At 36.9% G+C, this 17,880-nt stretch overlaps 1 long non-coding RNA gene across 2 annotated transcripts; it reads right to left on the bottom strand.

Annotated features, from left to right (window-relative positions):
* Window positions 1-207: 207 nt before the first annotated feature.
* LOC133269911 (uncharacterized) lies at window positions 208-14,249 on the bottom strand. Of its 2 annotated transcripts, none has more exons than XR_009743597.1 (4): window positions 13,769-14,249; window positions 5,821-5,982; window positions 4,018-4,185; window positions 208-267 (listed from the first exon to the last, which is right to left on the bottom strand). It is a non-coding gene; the product is annotated as an uncharacterized LOC133269911 (long non-coding RNA). The 2 variants fall into 2 exon arrangements; XR_009743598.1 differs by lacking the exon at window positions 208-267 and adding an exon at window positions 858-957 and having other exon boundaries at window positions 13,769-14,248.
* Window positions 14,250-17,880: the final 3,631 nt, after the last annotated feature.

Genomic DNA, 17,880 nt, shown 5'->3' with positions numbered 1-17,880 from the left:
TTGCAATCCAGTGCAAGTGTTCAGTAATTGAAAATGGTATAAGTAATTCAATGTTAAGTATAAGTTTTGTTTTATATATATGTCTATATATTTGTGTATATATATGTACATTACTTTATAGTGAGATACTGTGTTTGTTCATCAACATTTGCATGTGTTTTCTATGATAGGCTATGTGACTCTTCCAGAAGCCTGAAATCTGACCTGCCTTTAATGGATTTCATCCTAAATCTGACTTTTGTGTTTGGTAGGGTGGATAGATATTTCCTAAAAAAATATTAGAAAAAGTAACATTAGTTATCCTGTTGCCTCTGTAACTGGTCCAACTTTGGGATGATAAGCTTTTGTGGATACACTCATACTTATTTAATAGCTTGTCTATGTGGATAATATTTAATTAAACATGATAGGTATGGCATGCATTAAAGGTTTTATATACTAATATTCTCCCCATAAGCCTTCGCAGTGAAAAACACTTAAGAATTTATTTTATTGGGATTGCCAGCAAGAAAGGATACATGCATTTTAAGAATAACAGAAGAGATTAATCCACCATTCTCCTATAGTCCTCCAAATAGGATGGTGGATTCAGCCCCTGGTTTCAATGGTCAGGACTAGAGGAAATGCTTTTCCTTTGGGCATTGTAGGGCCCTCTTGAAGACTGGATGTTGAGTTGGAAGTAGCAGTTGTTAATCCCAACAGATTCATCAGCAGATTTATTGAACCATTTTCCATCTGAGAAAATGTTGATGTCTCTTAGCCTTAAAAAAAAAAAAAAAAAAGAAAAAAGAAAATAATAGCTGAAATTAAAAATTTGCCTAACCTGGAGAAGAACTAGCATTTTTCTTGAGGTGATATGCTGCATTTTTCACTCTGTGCTCTTGAATATGGTTGTAGATACATGTGGGTTCTCATGTATGGAAATAAGATTTACAGCCTTTTAAGGAACTAAGAGTTCTGTTATAAAACATAGTAAGTTGGAACCATGTCAGAATGTCAGATTTGGATTTATGTTTGGACAAACAACACTCAAATACGTATTACTCAGAACTTGGACACACCTCCCCATTCCCCCTCCTCCCCCTCCCCCAGAAGACAGACATGTTTATTTCTTCAGTTTTAAGGATTTATGGCTAAGACAGTCCTCTGGAAGTAAATTTTGAATGCCCTTAAAATTCTGCAGGGGTGTACTGATTCTGGCTGGGATGGCGTTAACTTTCCCCATTGCAGACCTTGTAATGCTGTGCTTTGTATCGGTAGCTGGAAAGGTGTTGATAACACACCGCTGTTCTGGCTGCTGCTCAGCAGTGCTCACATGACATCAACCCCGTCTCTCCAAACTGTCCTCCCTCCAAAGGCCAGTAGGCTGTGGGGTGGGCAAGAGGTGGAGAGGGGATACAGCCAGAGCTGACCCAAACTGACCAAAGGAATATTCCATAGCATATGACATCATGCTCAGTAATAAAAGCCACATTTGCCTTCCAGAGCAACCAGTACACTTGCTGAAACCCAGCTTACTAGGAAGTGGTGGGGCATCACCTGCTGATGGGAAATAGAGATTAAAGTCTTATTGTTTTCCTTTGCTTCTGTGCTTCAGGTCTTTGCTTTTTATTTATTAAACTGCTTTTATCTCAAACCAGAATTTCTTATTCACCTTATTTTCTCTCCCTCTGTCCTGCAGAGGAAAGGGAGTGATAAGGCAGCATGGCAGGCACCTAGTGATCAGCCATGGTCAACCTGCCACAATGGTTAAACATAGATCTAGTAAGTGCATGCTGAAAAGAGAAAATTATGCCCTTAATGTCATATCTCATCACAATCAGGATATTAGAGAAAAGAGGGCAATCCTTTCCTTTCTTGGCCCCCACAAAACTCCTTATCTCCCTCTGGGAATCACAGAAAGCAGAACTTCATATTTTTCAAGTTACCTACTAGCCAAAACTATTTCTAGAACACAACTTCATCTCCTCCCTACTCTCAAGGCAGAATCCCAGGCCAAAACATGTTTTCTCTTTTAGCAGCTTGGTTACATAGGATAAATGAACTTCTCTATAGTCCTACATTCTCATGTGGGATTCCCTTTATACACAACTTAGTTTTTACAGTTCTTTAGGGCTTCTACACACTTGTACATTTTTAAGTACTTGAAGTCACTGCTAAGAGGAAATGTGTCTAAGCCTTATCTGTACAATGACTTGGAGTTGAAAAGCTGTTAAAAATGTGATAAAGCCTCATGTAAAAATCTACCCTCATAGTCATTCCAGGACAATTTTTACCCTTTCTAGATATCTGAATAGTTCAGTAAGCATCATTAAGAGGGAGGAGATCCCTTATGTAAAACAAATCCATGGCAGATCAATCATTAGGTAAGGATTAACATTTGCCATCCACCTTTGAATTGTGTAAGCATATAATTTTTCTTCTGTTCAAATGCAGCCAGACCAATTGAAGGAAATAAACCTTTCACTCAGCTTTTCAGCTTGCCATATTAATCATCTCTTAATTTTATAACAGAGGCTCTCAAATTCATCTTCACAGTTCGGTTTTGTTTCTTATATGTAAATTTAGTATTCGTCATATACCCAGGGTTGTTTGGAAATGATCCCCAAAATGATGCCACAAAAGCTTTCTAACGTACTCATCCTCTTTGTGGCCTTAGGGCTGTCAAGTTCTTAACTTTCAGAGCCACCTAAGTAGAGTTATTGCTAGTTCATGTAAGTTCTGTGAATTGCTGTGCCCCATGAAAAGATGAGCAGCGGACCAAACCTTCAAAATTCTTCATATGTGTCAGTCTACACAGCAAAGAGGAACATCACAGAAATATCCAGGCTCCCATGGAGCAGTCTCATTCAGTCAGTGCTAGAGGGCTGCACACATCTCTGTGGAATTACATCCAAGGAAATTAGTTTGGCTGAGAAATGACATGCCACGGCCAAGGCAGAATATCACATTAGAACAACTATGCCATTTCCTCTTAGTGACAATGTGTTTTTAGAGTTAGCTTAGATGTCTTCATATAGTTTTGTGTTGCAGTACTTAAACATATCCTCTAATAAAAGGCTTCATAAATAATACCTTTGCTTTATATAACTATATTTCAGGTGCTAACATGTCATCTTTGGTTATCTTACATTTTAGCAGTAGCATCTGCAAAGCCCTGAAGGCAAGTGAGATTGCGAATATAAATATTAACACTCATGATGATTCAGGTGTTATATTTCTTCAAGGCTTCATGCAAGTGGTAGTCTCTGTCAAGCTACATTGTGCTGTTAGGCATGGATGATGGATTGGCTTAAAATATCTCTGTATTATAAAATGTAGACATCTGTGGGGTTTGCATAAGTATACAGGGAACATGCTGTAGGAAGGTTTTCATGAGGAGAAAAAACCTGCAACAGTTTTCTTGATATTCTTGTGATTTTTTTGTTATTCTTTTGAAAATAGCACCTTTCATATTATTAATACTAATAGTACCTTTGAAAAGCATAACCCTGAATTGTCCCTATGAGTTTGAAAACATAGGAGTAGATTTTAAAGAAAATCCCACTGAAATTAATCCTCTAGACAAGAGTGACAGTCTCCCTTTCAGACCTTGTATGTACAAGTTGCAGAACAGCTGCTTATTGGTGGTATTTTAAGGAGTCCACTAGCTGTTTTGTAGTGAATTGGGCTGCATATGAAAAACAGTAGAAAGAGATATTAAAGAACTAATTTCACTGAGGTCCAGGTACAAATCCCATTGAAATAAATGAAACTTCAATACTTGCTGTATGTATTATTTTATTATGCTCAGATGTGTTTCTTGAGCAAAATCTAATACAGAAATACCTCACATTTAATTTATTTTGAATATCATAGGGCTCTTTGCAACATGGACTGTGTATTCAGGAAACAAGAAGTACAGCTGTCAGTATGAAAATGCTACAAAAGAAAACAAAATCTCTTCTACTACATTGTAGTCTATAACTAAAAAGTCAAACAACCTTAATGCTTTTCTTCCATCTCCTTTTTCCTTACCTCTGAATACTACTCCAGCTTTAAATCTTTGCAGGGCTTGCTCTGGAGATACAATTTTGTCACTAGCAATGCTTTTTGCGCACATCCTGCTAACAAAGAAATGCTTTGATCCACACAGATGGCAACAGGCTTTATTCTTGTCTTCTGTAAATCCAATAAATTCCAAGTCTGCAAGTAGTAATAAATTAAAGGCACATTTTAGTGTTTACATAGGGAAGCTGTTGTGTTTAGAGAATGAGATTAACCAGAGTGGTCAGAGAAAACTCTGAATAACAAATTCCATGCTCCCAGTAAAGGCCTATATGACATGAAAATCATGGTCTGCCCAAAACAGGGCTGTATTTCTCAGATTCATTAGGTTCTCTCTCTAAGAGTTCTAACTTTCCTTTGTTCATAGTATTCAAAATTTATAAATGCAAAAAAGTAACCCAAAATATTTTATTGTATAAAGAAAGAAGATATCAATACATGCCTCAGGACTCTCACCTTTCAGGTTTCCAGGACTTTTACTCTATTGAAAGAAAGAGAACTTACTGCAAAACTAAGGAACAGATTTCAGGAGCACAGAACATCATACACATGTAAGGATAATATGGAGTGGTGGGGAATATTAGATTAAAACCAGTATCTAACATCCTGTCTCTGGAAGAGGAGGATATAGGATCTGTATCTGAAAGGGAGCAAAGCTTTGCTTGTTTTGTAAACTCTTCTGTGTTGAGTCAAGCTAATTCAATGCTTTCAGTTGCATGGATTTAACATCCTCAGGATACTGAGTCATCTCATGGACCTCTGGGATCTCACTACAAGAAGATATGGCGCAACACAAGCAGGTCATAAGAGTGTGTATTTCCCATAATGTGTTCTTAGAGTGCCTTGATCATGCCATATAAGAAAGACATCTTGTTACAGCACCAAGATGAACATTCAGAGCAGATATATGTACATACTTAAAGGCTCACTCTTCCTCTTCCGTCCTTCCTAAAGGTTACATAACAAGTTCTGTTAAACCAATTTGGAATACCTTATGTTATTTAAGATGTTTTCTGATTTAACAGTACCAACAAAGCTGAATTATTTTCTCTTCTTTAGCGGATGTCCCTAATTAATTAGCAATGGTTAGTTGTCAGATGGGATATTCTGTCCAGGAATTCTTCATAATGCATCAAAATAGTTGCTGTACTAATAGACCCACTTTAAACATTTGTTTGTAGTTTTGAACATGCCCACTAAACCTGAGGGTCATGCAGAAAACTTCTGTACAAAAGCAGACAGGGTAATCTGAATTATTGAACTTAATTACTGTTATTTGATTAATGAAAAGGAATCATTCTACCATAATTTCCAGAAATAATGGTAAAAAATTAACTGGTAAATAGCCAATATGCTAATTCATTATAGACTATTCCTGAGAAGAATTTTTTTTGCCTAAAATTGCCTATCTGTCAGGATTTGATCATGTTCTGCCTCGGAAAGAAGTGGACAACAATTTATCTTGGTAACAATTGTGGATAATCACTTGTACCTACTGATAGCAAGCCTAGAGGAAGGATTTTTTTTTTCAATAGGAAGGCACAATTAATTGAGACAAAAATTGTTTCAGTGCTGGGTCAACCTGATCACAGAAAAATAACACTTGAAAGATGTATAAAATTGCACAGTGCTGAGCCTTTGGAGAACCCAAGGAAAGTGGTGTTAATCTGAGTTGTTTTCAGTTTTTCAAATAAAAATGAATCTCCTCAAAAGATGTAAGCTTGGGTTATGTACTCTACATTTCTTAGCAATTAGGAAAAATCAGCTACTTACACCACCTTAGCACGTCTGACACTGGTTCTTGGTTCCACAGTTAGCTTGGTCCCACTTCTGGCAACCTGACACAGTCAAGCGCAAACAGATGTTTCACAGCAGTGGAAGCCTGTTCAAAACTACTTGGCCGCATCACTGAGAGGTTCTGCCCAACCTAATTAGCTGTGATGAGAAGAAATCATTATTTTATTTGTGTCACATGTTGTTCATTAGTATATAAAGACTTTGGCTTTGAAAGAATAAATTGTCATCAGAAGTGCACAAGGTGTAGAAAAGTGCTTTATGAGAATCTGATCCATAAAATTACATTGCCTGGAATGGCAAATGCTATGGGCCAGATGTGCAGCCACAACTAAATACTCTTAGTGTTAAGTGTACTGTTCTGTGTTTAGCTTCTGAGCCCTCACTTAAGACAAAACCCGTAACAGGAGAATGTTCCATGCAACCATTTAGATTATAAATTAACCTGTAAATAAGTTGCTGTCATTTCTTTCTATATACTTTTGTTTTCTAATAAGTAAGAAATCAGACAATTCTAAGTGCACAAGAAAGACACATCCTGGTTACATGAACATAATTGTTTTCCTTTTTTGGTATATTTTAACTATAAGTAACTAAGATATTTTGTGTTGATGTGACTGCTTGTCTCCAGCTGTACTTCAGGATATAAACTGGCAGGCTCTGCCCCTTACTTACTATATATGCCTTATGACTATATGTCTTAGACAATAGTACTCATATATAAAAGAAGAATAGGATGGAAGGAAAAAGCTGTCTTGTAGCAATTTCTGATTGTCACCAACCTCTTCATCCATATTTGCCATTCACTCCACAGGATGTTATAATGCATTAGGTTTAGGTGGTCCTCTCTCAGCTCTGCCCCATCAGCCTGTTCAGATCCTCAAATTCTGTCAAATGCTGACCCTCCTCCAAACTTCTAGAGCTAGACTAATGAAGTTGTTACTGATTACTTTCCTAGTATGCAGCTGAGGAACACTAGTGACAGATCAGTACTGACTGTTTAAATACTGGATAAATACAGGAAAAAATATTGGCAACTTCTGAAGGCAGTGCCTATAAGCACAGGAGTAGAGATGTCAGATCAACACTGACAAACGGGTGGTGATGTAGGCATCAATGCAAAGGAGAATTTTAAAAAGGAAAGTAAAGAGGAACAAGAAAGTAGCTTTGTGCATATTTACAGAGATCCCAAGCTGGTCTTACTGTGCTGAATGAAGGCAAGAATTGATCTTCTAAGGTTAAAGGAGACATGATAAGAGGAAGGTATAGGTAATTGGGATCCTGACATAAGCTTTTTTATTGTTATATAAATAGATGACTTTCATAGAAAAAGGAGAGGGAGCAGATAGAAGGAAACAGAGATGTGAGAAGTACAGAGCAGTAGACTAAGGAAATTACTTTTGAATTAGAATTTTGCTACTTTCCTTTTGAACAACACAGGACTTTTTGTCATGGACAAAGAGGTCACTGAGACGACTAAAAATGGCATTTTTCCCCAAAGTGTATCCTCTGGGTATATGTCCCTTGATTCCATGGGATCATTTATAAGGTCCTACCAAATGTTCTGCATGATACTCCTTCTCAAAAAAAGGGTCTCTCTAGGACAGTGTTAGCTTGATCACACTTCTTCTAGACCTCTTCTTAAGTAAACCATCTGATCACAGGATTAACTCTACAGAGGGGGTTGCCATCCCAGTGTCTTTAACAAGAATTTTGTAGCAGAATTATTAGTTTCCTAATTCCCTTTGGGATACACAATATATATTGTACACCAAACATTTGATTTTGTATATAAAATATTTTGTCATCAAATATTACAGAGTCATCTCCAACAATTTGTCACTAATTTAGCTTTTTTAACTCAATGAGCCTTCCTGTCTTCCTAACAGGGCTCCATGTTGTTACTGGGAGAAGTCAATGTATTTGAAGTTTTACTTTGTTCTATGGAGAAGCTTTCCTAAGAAAATAATATCTCACTTGGGACACCTTCTGCAAACCATTTTCTGAACCATATTTTTTCCAATACTAATGTTAAAACCATTACATCTTATAGATATAGTGAAAGTCAAATCATCCATCCACTCAAAGTATCAAAATTAACAGTAACCTGTGTCTCACTGGGTAACTTCCCAGCCAGCAGCACAATCAAGCTGAAGCAATATTTTGCCATTCCTCTAGAGATATGCTGTGTGTGACTTGAAGTAAGAATATGACTAGTATATGATCAAAGGCATTTTATTATCAGATATCACCACAGGGATATTGCAAGAGATACCGGTCTGGTCCACATAATTAGTCTTTAAAGCATTTCAAAAGGGCAAAATCTAATAATCAGGTGATTGACATTTGGTATTATGTCTGCTGCAAAGAAAGATAACTAAATACTAGACATACCATTTGTTAATGCTGTGTTTCCACTATTTTCTTATTTCTTATACTTTTATTATTCTATACTGTGTTCTACCATTTCTACCTTGTCAGAAGTAAATATGGAGATAAAAAATGCAATCAAACACACTTATGCAACATTGGGTTGAATGCAGCAAAGTCTTTTAAAGCTGTTAGATGTTCTAATGCCTGTTTCTCAAGCAATTACTGTGATGAGACTCTGCATTAATGAGACTTCTGTGACAGTAATTAAAAAAAAATTTCTTTATCATGTAATCCCCATTTCATCAGCACTTTAATGCTGACAGAAATTTAACCCTACAAAGTACTGTAAGTCTGAATATGAGAAAGAACTACCAGTAAAATGTTAAATTTTGATAAGGATAATATTTTCGTTGAAATCCGTGTGCAATGTGAAATCCATTGTTGCAAAATTGAAAACCTTCTTGAACATTTTTCCACTCACACTTAAAACAAAAAAGGGAAAATCTCAGAAGATATTAATTTAGCACAGTTAGCTGCCACAGTGGCCAATTCTAAGTACTTTTCCCCTGACACTTAAATTTTCTCTAATTTTCCTGTTCAGCTGAAACCAACAGCTAGATTGCTTTAGAAATCACTTAATAAGCAGTCAGCCAGTGTTTTTTTTTGTTTCATATAAACTCTGTCATTTCAACTTTTGACTAAACTGAACAGAATGAAAGTGTGATTTTGCAGAATTCAGGATAAAAATAGCCCTATTTATCCAAATTCTAAGTGTCTGAGACTGGTTGAATAATAGATCTTTCATCGTTGTAAGTTGTTCTAAACAAATAATAACTATAGTGCCTGAACTAAGAAGAATTTAGGAGTTACATGCACTTCAGGTATGCAGAAGACAAAAAGAGTTAAACGTAGGGAGAATATGCACCCATTGCTACATGATCCATTTGATATATAGAAAAGGCAAGAAGGAGGATTTGGGGAACCAGAAGCTGGTCAGCCTTACCTCAATACAAGGAAGGGAATAGAGATAAATCGTCCTGGAAATCATTTCCTAACATGAGGGACAGAAAGGTAATGGGGACTAGCCATCATACAGTTATGAAGGGGAATCCATGCCTGAGTGATCTGATAGATTTCTGTGATGAGTGGCTTGGTGGATGAGGGCAGGACAGTGGAAGTTGTTTATCTCAACTTTAGCAATGCTTTTGACCCTGTGTCCATTAACATCCCTATAGAAAAAATGGTAAAATACAGGCTAGGTAAAAGGTCATTGAGGTGGACTGAAAACTGACTGAACTGCTGGGATCATAGGATTGTTATCAGCAGTGACTGAAAACAGTGACTAACGGTGCACCCCAGGAATCAATACTGGGACAAATTGTTTTCAACACGTTGGACAGAGCCTTGGGTGGCATGGTTTAATGTGAGGTGTCCTGCCCATGGCAGGGGGGTTGGAACTTGATGATCTTAAGGTCCTTTCCAACCCTAACTATTCTATGATTCATGTCTATCATACCACGATGGGACGGAGCGTACTCAGCAGATTTGCAGATAGCACAAATCTAGGAGCAGAGGCTAATTTAACAGTGGGTCACGCTGCCCTCCAGAGGGACTTGGGCAGGCTGGAGAAATGGACCAACAGTAACCCCATTCAGTTCAACAAGGTCAAGTGCTAAATTCTGCTCCCTCGGAAGGAGTACAAACCGGGGCAAGTAAGCTAGAAACAGCTCTAACAGTGAACGAATTTGGTGTCCTTGTGGACAACAAACAAACCATGAGCCAGCAGTGTGCCCTTGCAGGAGAGAATGTCAAAAGCCTCATGGCCCACATTAGGATGAGTTTGACAGGAGATCAAGGGAGGTGATCCTTCCCCTCTAGTCAGTCCTGGTAAGGCCACATCTGAATCCCATGCTGAGTTCCCCAGTACAAGAAAGATATGGACCTACTTGAGTGAATGTGATTCAGGGTGATGAAGATGAGCAAGGGATTGGAGCATCTGACAAGAGGAGAGGCTGAGATTACTGTGAGTGGTCAACCTTGGGAAGAGAAGGCTCAAAAGTATATTATATGTGTATACTAACATGAGAGGAGGGAATGAAGAAGAGTGAGCCACTGACTACACTCAGTGGTGCCCACTGATAGGATGAGAGATAATGGACACATTAAAACATATGAAATTCCATCCAAAGGCACGGAAACACTTTTTTACTATGCAGATGGCCTCAAAGAGGTTATGGAGCCTCCGTCCTTAGAGATATTCAAAACTGGACTGGACACAGTCCTTGGACAACCTGCTCTAGCTGACCCTGACTGAGCAGAGGGATTAGACTTGATGAACTCCAGATGTTCTTTCCACCCTCAACCATTCTGTAATTCTATGATTTTCTCATTCTGTATGTCAAACTCATCTTAATCTTTATTTTCAACGGTGTTTAAAATTCTTTGAAAAATATCTTCTGGCATTATGACTGGTGTGGGAAGTTTAAAACTGGAGAAATGTTCTGGCAGCAACCTTCATTTGCTTGTTTATAGTAGCTAGTATTTTGTTTATTTTCCCTATTTCTCTTTAATTCCCAGCTTGGTAAAAAAAAAAAAGAATAATAATTGCAATTTAGTGTATTTAGATTTTAAGGTTACTAAGATTTCCTTTGACTCTGATATGCCTATAGAAATACTGGAAAAAATGGTTAAAATACTTCTACTAGGACTACATGACTAGGTTTTAAATGCTAAAGGTATGTTTATGTAAAGTTGTTTATATTTCCTTATTTTGCAGAAAGGATTTATTCAATCTGTGGATATGCAATAACCTTGATTCAAACCACGCAACACCATGTTCTCTGGATGAACGGTGAATTCAAGTATAGAAAGTTGAAAAAAGAAGAATATGCATATCTGTGTATATATCTATCTGTGTGCATGTATATGCTTCACAGCAAGAAATGAGAAACTGAAGATCATGTGTATTTAATGCCTACAAATATTTGTAAATATTTAAGGTTACATTTTGCAGCACAACAGGAAGTTACATCTAGGCCAGTGACCAGGGAAGTTTCATCTTTTTGTTTAAAAGAAGCAGTGAGAAAGTTGAAATATGACTCTTTTCACACAATAAAAAACCAAAAATAAGATACAGGGGAAAAATATGATGATAACAGTACTTGAAAGGTTGGTTTATGGTCTGAGCAACCTACAAATACCTGTGTGATACAAACAAGTTGATTTGCTCATTACTGCTGAAATTACATACCATAACTATAAAACCAAATAGCACAATTAATGATTTTTGCTGTTTGGTGCACATGAAGAAAAAGAAAGATCAGTAAGTAATCTGGTAACCAGTACCAGCAAACCTACAGTAATACCATTGCAAATAACCAAAACATGTTTTATGCTGGAGAGCAAAAGAAGTCCTATTCGTAACATATATGGGAACTTCTTCAAAGGAGCAATAACGTGTTCTACCAATAACCTTAGTCTACTATACCATTAGCTCATAATCTAACATGAAAGTCATATGCAGTTACATTTCACTTAGTTATCCCCCTTTGGGTGAAGTAATTTGTATTTCACTAAGCCATGCTAGTGTACAGTAAAACTGATTTTTCAGAGACTCATGCTATGTAGACTTGAAAACACAACTTGGACAAGTTTTTTACTGAAACTGCTGAAAACATATATTTTGTTCTCATTTGGATTTCTGCTGAGCTTTCAGACACTGGCTTTTGTTATGCCTTCATTAATAAAATAAAAAAAGCCAAACAATTTCAATATTTTTTTCCTCTCTCCAAGGTATTTGCACACAGTAAGCTTTCAATCTCCTCTGAAAAACTGGGCAGACTGAGCTTTTTATTACCCTTACCATTATTTTTTTTTTTTTAGTACTTGGATTGTTTTTATGTCTGCACCTTCCCTAAATCAGATGTTTTAACAGCCCTTAAAGTACAGGCTGAAGCTGGAATAGTATCTCAGCAATTCAATAAGGATATGTACAGATGTAAAATACACTTTATTTATGCTATGGAGGAGTGCATAATAAAGACATATTTTCCATGAAAGTGTACTTTCAGGAATTAGGCAGCAGGTTATAATTGTTATAATCCTAAATTTGGTCTGGTATATATGTAATGGTATCTCTCAGAGCTGAGCACCAGCAATAGTCAAAGCCTGTCTGTCACACAAAAAGTCTTGGCAGAATAATCACTTTAGTTACATGGTCTCCACCTGCTTTCTGATATTAAATCACAATAAACCTAGAAGTCCAGTGTAACTAACCTAAATCCTGTGCAGTTTGAAAAATTACATTTGGAAAAAAGTGAGGATCAGAGAAGATAATTGTTGGGACTGAAAAAGGAGGTGTAACAGAACTAAAGCTTACAGGGAATGCTGTGGATCTGTGAAGCTTGGACATCTGTGTGGAATTGTCTGGATAATGGGGATTCTCAAAAGAAAGAGATTTTCTTGACTCCTGAAAGACAAAAACTACCAGGTGGGAGGTCACTTTTTTTTTTTTTACAGAAGATCCAATAGCTATTTGAACCAGTTTTTCCAGGAAACAGAAAATATTACTATAAAATGTAGCTTTGCTACGTCTAAACACAGCACACGTGTATCAACTGGCAAGAACTCACCCATGACCCCATCCTAAATATTGCTCCTCAGAACCTAAGAAATGAAGGCAGAGTTGTTTACATAGAATCCCAACCAATCCCACTGAAATAATATTGAGTGTTCCACCTAACAGGAACCTTCTTTCCCACCAGTCATGAAACTGCTGGCTCATCTCCGCTGCTTTCTGCTTTTTTACATTGTGTCTGGTGGAGAGAGCAGGGGGAACTCCAGAAAAAAAAATCAGTTGATTTTTTTCTTTCAAGTTGAAATTTATAGTTGGATAATTTCATATAATAATTTATTCTAACTTATGTCATCATTAATGGAGACAAGCCAAAGGATTTCACAATGATGCTTAATATATCCTTCCCTCCTTTGTTTCAGAGAAAGACCACCTAATGCAGAGTTGCAGACAATAAATGGAGGAACTTTCTGGATAGCCAATTCTTCTCCCTGCAGTTCTTATTCCATTGCTCCAGAGGCTATTGTCTTGGCAGTTCGCTGGTTTAGAGACCCTTATTACTGTAGTTCATCTGTGGGAACTAAGGGACTGACTCAGCAGCGCTTTTCAATTCTGGTGTTGTTTTGTGGCTTGATGACTCCTAAGTCATACCTGGAGGTTTTCTAGTTTCCTTTTACTGCAAACAGAACATCAAAACATGGCTTAAGTCTTGGGTGATTCCTCCATTTCCTACCTTTTTTGCTGCTTGCTTAGGAGTACTTATTGTCTTGTGTCTTTAATCAGCTCTAGGAGTCTGCAATAACTTTTTTCTGAACTTGGTCCCCACATGTGGTGTGAGAAAATCCTGAATTTGCTAACCAGTGTCTTAAATTTGGTATTACTGTAACACAAAATAAGAAACCTCCACCAGGTAGTTATTTATAAGGGAAAACCTCAGATCTCCTGGGAAAAGGAGCCTGAAATTAAAGGTCTGAAACAAACCAGTACCCTGCCAGTTGTGCTCTTGTAAGGACACATCCGTTTCTTCAGCCTTGCTGCTCTTTCCAGCAAGTTCCTGTAGCTTCCTTGGTTTCCACAAACTGCACACAGTTCTTTCTGGGTCTCCTGCTTTCTTTTGGTTCTGAGTCTTGACTTTGGAACTACTTCTTGCTTCAGAAGGGCCCCTTGCTCCTTTCATGAGGAAAACTCCTGGTTATCTCAATGCTTCATGCTCCCATTCTACTCTGTCCTTGGATGCTCTATACTGCTGCCCAAGGCTTCTCTGCACTTGGATATTCTCAGCTGCTTTCAGGAGAACGCACTCCTGTTACTTCCTCCTTTCTAGAGGAGGAGGCACCAAAAAGCATGTCAGGCAGGTCATGGAGCTTCTCCCTTGCCCAGCCACAGTCCTGTTACAAAACACACAATTTGCATTTATGTGACACAGGTTTACAGCAGTTGCCACGCTCATGATTGGGTAAGGTTTCAGTCCCCCTGAAAACAAGATGTGAGAACAATAACAGTAGATTCTAATAGATACTGCTAAAGATTAATAGTTGCACAGACATAAAGGGACACAGTCATAAGGTCCAGAGTGCAAAGTAAACAAGAGGTGTAAGGGTTAATATTAACTCAGATGAGAAACTTTTTCCTGAGGCAGGATAGGCAGCTATTATCTTAATTTGATCATGCGCTTCATATTCTCTTTTTTTTTTTCACTTAAAAAATCAGATCCAGTCAGCCAATTAGTACAGGTGCAGCAGAGAAAGAAGGGGTTACACTGCTTTAGTAAGGGAAGAATGGGTTATAGAATAGCTGGATGAACTGCAAATATTTGAAGGCCTAACAGAGTCATCCAAATGTATTTAATAAAAGCAAGGAACTAGTGATCTAGATTAGTCCGTTTAATTTCAGCTCCAAAACAAACAAACCTACTGAAACAAAAAAAAAACTCCACAAATATTTTCTAAGCAAATAGAAAACAGCAGGGAGATAAGTACCAATCAAGATGGTATTCTCCAAATATGCTACTTTTTAAAAGAAAGTATTCCCCTTCTTTGACTAGATAGCAATTTTATTTTTTTTTTTTGCAAGGGGGGATTGGCACATATCAGTCTTGTCTGGTACTACTTAAAAGGCACTGTCATGAAGTAACTAGGGAAATGACAACTGGATTAAGCAGTTGCACAACTAATTGGAAATATATACCCAGAGGAGCAGTAATTTGTCTTCCACTGTCAGACTAGCAGCTAAATAAAATAAGTTTCTATGGGAATCTGCCCTGTACCTATGAGGGTTCAGCACTTCTGTTGGTGACTTGGATGAATGGTTGCATGGATTTTTGAGGCAAATTTAGAATTCAAGACAATCTTGAAAAATCTGACAAATGGTCTGATAAAAATATTCTGAATTTCAGTAAGACAAATACAAAAATCTATCTTTATAGAGAAATATTTGGCTGTATAAATATAGCTCAATGGAGGATGCACAAATACGTCAGCGCAAAATACACAGTTGTAGTAAATCATCTGCTGAAAATGAGGTAAATCTCTCCTATTGTTATAAAAGAGACAAAAGCCATACTTTAATAAATAAATCAAAGTATTTTCTGTGAATGCATGAAGTAGGTCTGTGCTATCTGGTGCTTCATGATCAAAGTTTAGAAAAATGATGTGCAGTGAATTCTTGAAAGCAACTGGTATATTAAATTCGGAGAGAAATCTATAGGAGAAAGCAGTAAAAAATAAACAAAATAAAGAGATTTTAAAAAATGTAAATTACAGTAACAGTAGACACCACAAAAAGGTCCCCAGAAAAAAAATAAGTGTGAGCTGCAGGAAAGTTCACCTTGGGTTGTTCATTTTTCGTGACTTCAAGATATTAAAGGGAAGTCAGACAAGTGTTTGGCATATCAGATTTTATCTTGGGCTGGGGAAGAAGACGTCCATGAAAGTGAAGAATAATTAGAGAACTGCACTGTTTTCTTTTCCCACCCACTCCATCAATAATAAGTTGGGCTGGAAAATCTGTTTGCAAGTATTGTGGCTTCTCACTAATTGAATCCATTTTGTGCGATAATCATAGAATCAGCTAGGTTGGAAAAGACCTATAAGATCATAAAGTCCAACAATTACCGCGTTGTGGACTTTCCCACACCTCCCCTATCCCTGAAAGCTTGTTTTGAAATACTCTGCAGACACTTAATTTGAAGATTGAGAGGGGAAGCAGTTTTCTAAGTACAGCATATCATCTACTATATGGAAGGATTTATATACACAACAGACTGCAATGTCTACTTAAAAATTTGTCATAGTTGATTCTTGTTCTTAGAGCTCTGGTTTGACTACTTAAAGGATGCTTTCAGATAAACATGGAATAAACAGGAAGTCAGTCTCAAAGGAGACTGTCTGAAGTCACCAGGCTCCAGCTAACCACTCTAGCAAATAATAACACTGAAAAAGCAGGCAAATTTATAATAATTTTAACTTCAAAGATAGTTTTCTGAGTATCTAACTTTTTTTGCCTGTTATAATTCCTATTGCTTTTAACATAAATTAGGTGCAGTTAATTAAGCTAACTCAATGAGCAGATAACAGTTAGGTCAGCTGGAACTGGTCAACCAAAAAATGCAACTGTTTCTGATTTGATTAAAAAATCTCACTGCTGTAAGCCAGCTAAAGCTGAACAAAAAATATCTAGCAATGAAAATGAGATAATAATTTTTTTAGGGGCAAAAAAATGATATATGAAAAGGACTGGATTTCGGAAAACAAGGTTTTGTAACATAATGGGCAAATCAGGGTTGTATTGCTATTGGTCATACATTCAGGCCTGGTTCTGCTGTCTTCCTTTTATGAGTTTTGGCCATTCTAATAAATCTGTTTGAAATAAAAAATACTTTCAGTTGAATGGTGACTCATATTCCAGCAAGTTTTCTGTTTTATAATACCACACTGAAGCCCTTCACAGCCTGTTTATTTGTTATTAACAGTTATTTTTGTAAACAATTTTACTGGAGAATATCATTAATTAAGCCAACAGGGCATAACTGTCATTGTTTTATTACTAATTAGATCATATGTGTCCCTAGAGAATATCTTTTGATCTCATCTTTCCCTAAAAAACAAGATACAGTTTCATTCTCAAAATTCTCTCATGTATGATCAAACTTTAACTCCTCTAGGTGCAATAAGAACTGAAAACTAATATTTAGCATAAATTTTAAAGAACAGCTTCTTGTAATATCAGGGAAGCAATAAAAGAATACTGCTATGAAGCAACCTATGTACCATTCTTCTACTTAAAAGCACCCATGGGGCTTGTTAAATAATAATATATTATTAAGCATGCATCATACTGATTCCCAGTAGAGACAATTACCCTTTTGTTTCCAGCAGAAAGCAAATTATTCTGTGTGGTGATGAGTCTAATGCCTTAGTTATGTTCCCATGTCTGATACAATTCTGGAATAATTCAGTTTGCAGCAGAAGTTAGGAAAAGTAAGAATATCTTTGGCATGACACTACAGTCACTGATTGTGAAGCAAAGGCTTCCTGACCTGCTTCATTGACAGCAGTCAAAATCACAGACAGCTTTATCACATCTTGTACTTTATTTTTCTGTTCTATTGTCTCTTCATCTCATTTTTCATACTAATATTTTTGATCAATTTCCATGTTCTATTTCTTGAAAATAAAAAGAGCTGGGATTTTATTTAACAATATTAGCAAAACCAGGGATATCCTGCAATCAGATTAACTTTGAAACCACAGGTGGGGTACACATTTTTCTGACCTACTGTCTCCTTGTCAGCTGGAGCTATATATAGGTTCTTTTACTGTTACATGGGTTTTGGTCTTGTGGCATGTGCAGTCACAGTCCCAGAAGGGAAGAAAGGCACCCAAGAGAAACAACTGTTTCCTACACGAGGAGACAAACCTTGGCTGACTGTTTTCTTGTCTTTGCTAGGAAGTACCCTTGACTGGGATTTCCTCAAACACATCTGAGGGAGCTGTTCAGCTTTGCAGGCAAAATATTCATTGAATCAGAGAAAAAAAATAGTTTTTTTTGATACTAAAAATATTAATTGGAGCAGAATTTGTAATCAAGTTCTT

Source organism: Pezoporus flaviventris, unplaced genomic scaffold, assembly GCF_033815535.1.
Source record: "Pezoporus flaviventris isolate CSIRO_AGI_PZ_B2104156 unplaced genomic scaffold, CSIRO_AGI_Pfla_v1 ptg000016l, whole genome shotgun sequence".
In the NCBI taxonomy this organism is placed as follows: Eukaryota; Metazoa; Chordata; class Aves; order Psittaciformes; family Psittacidae; genus Pezoporus; species Pezoporus flaviventris.
Note: the sequence above shows the minus strand (reverse complement) of the source record. Positions and strands in the feature narration are given on the sequence as shown.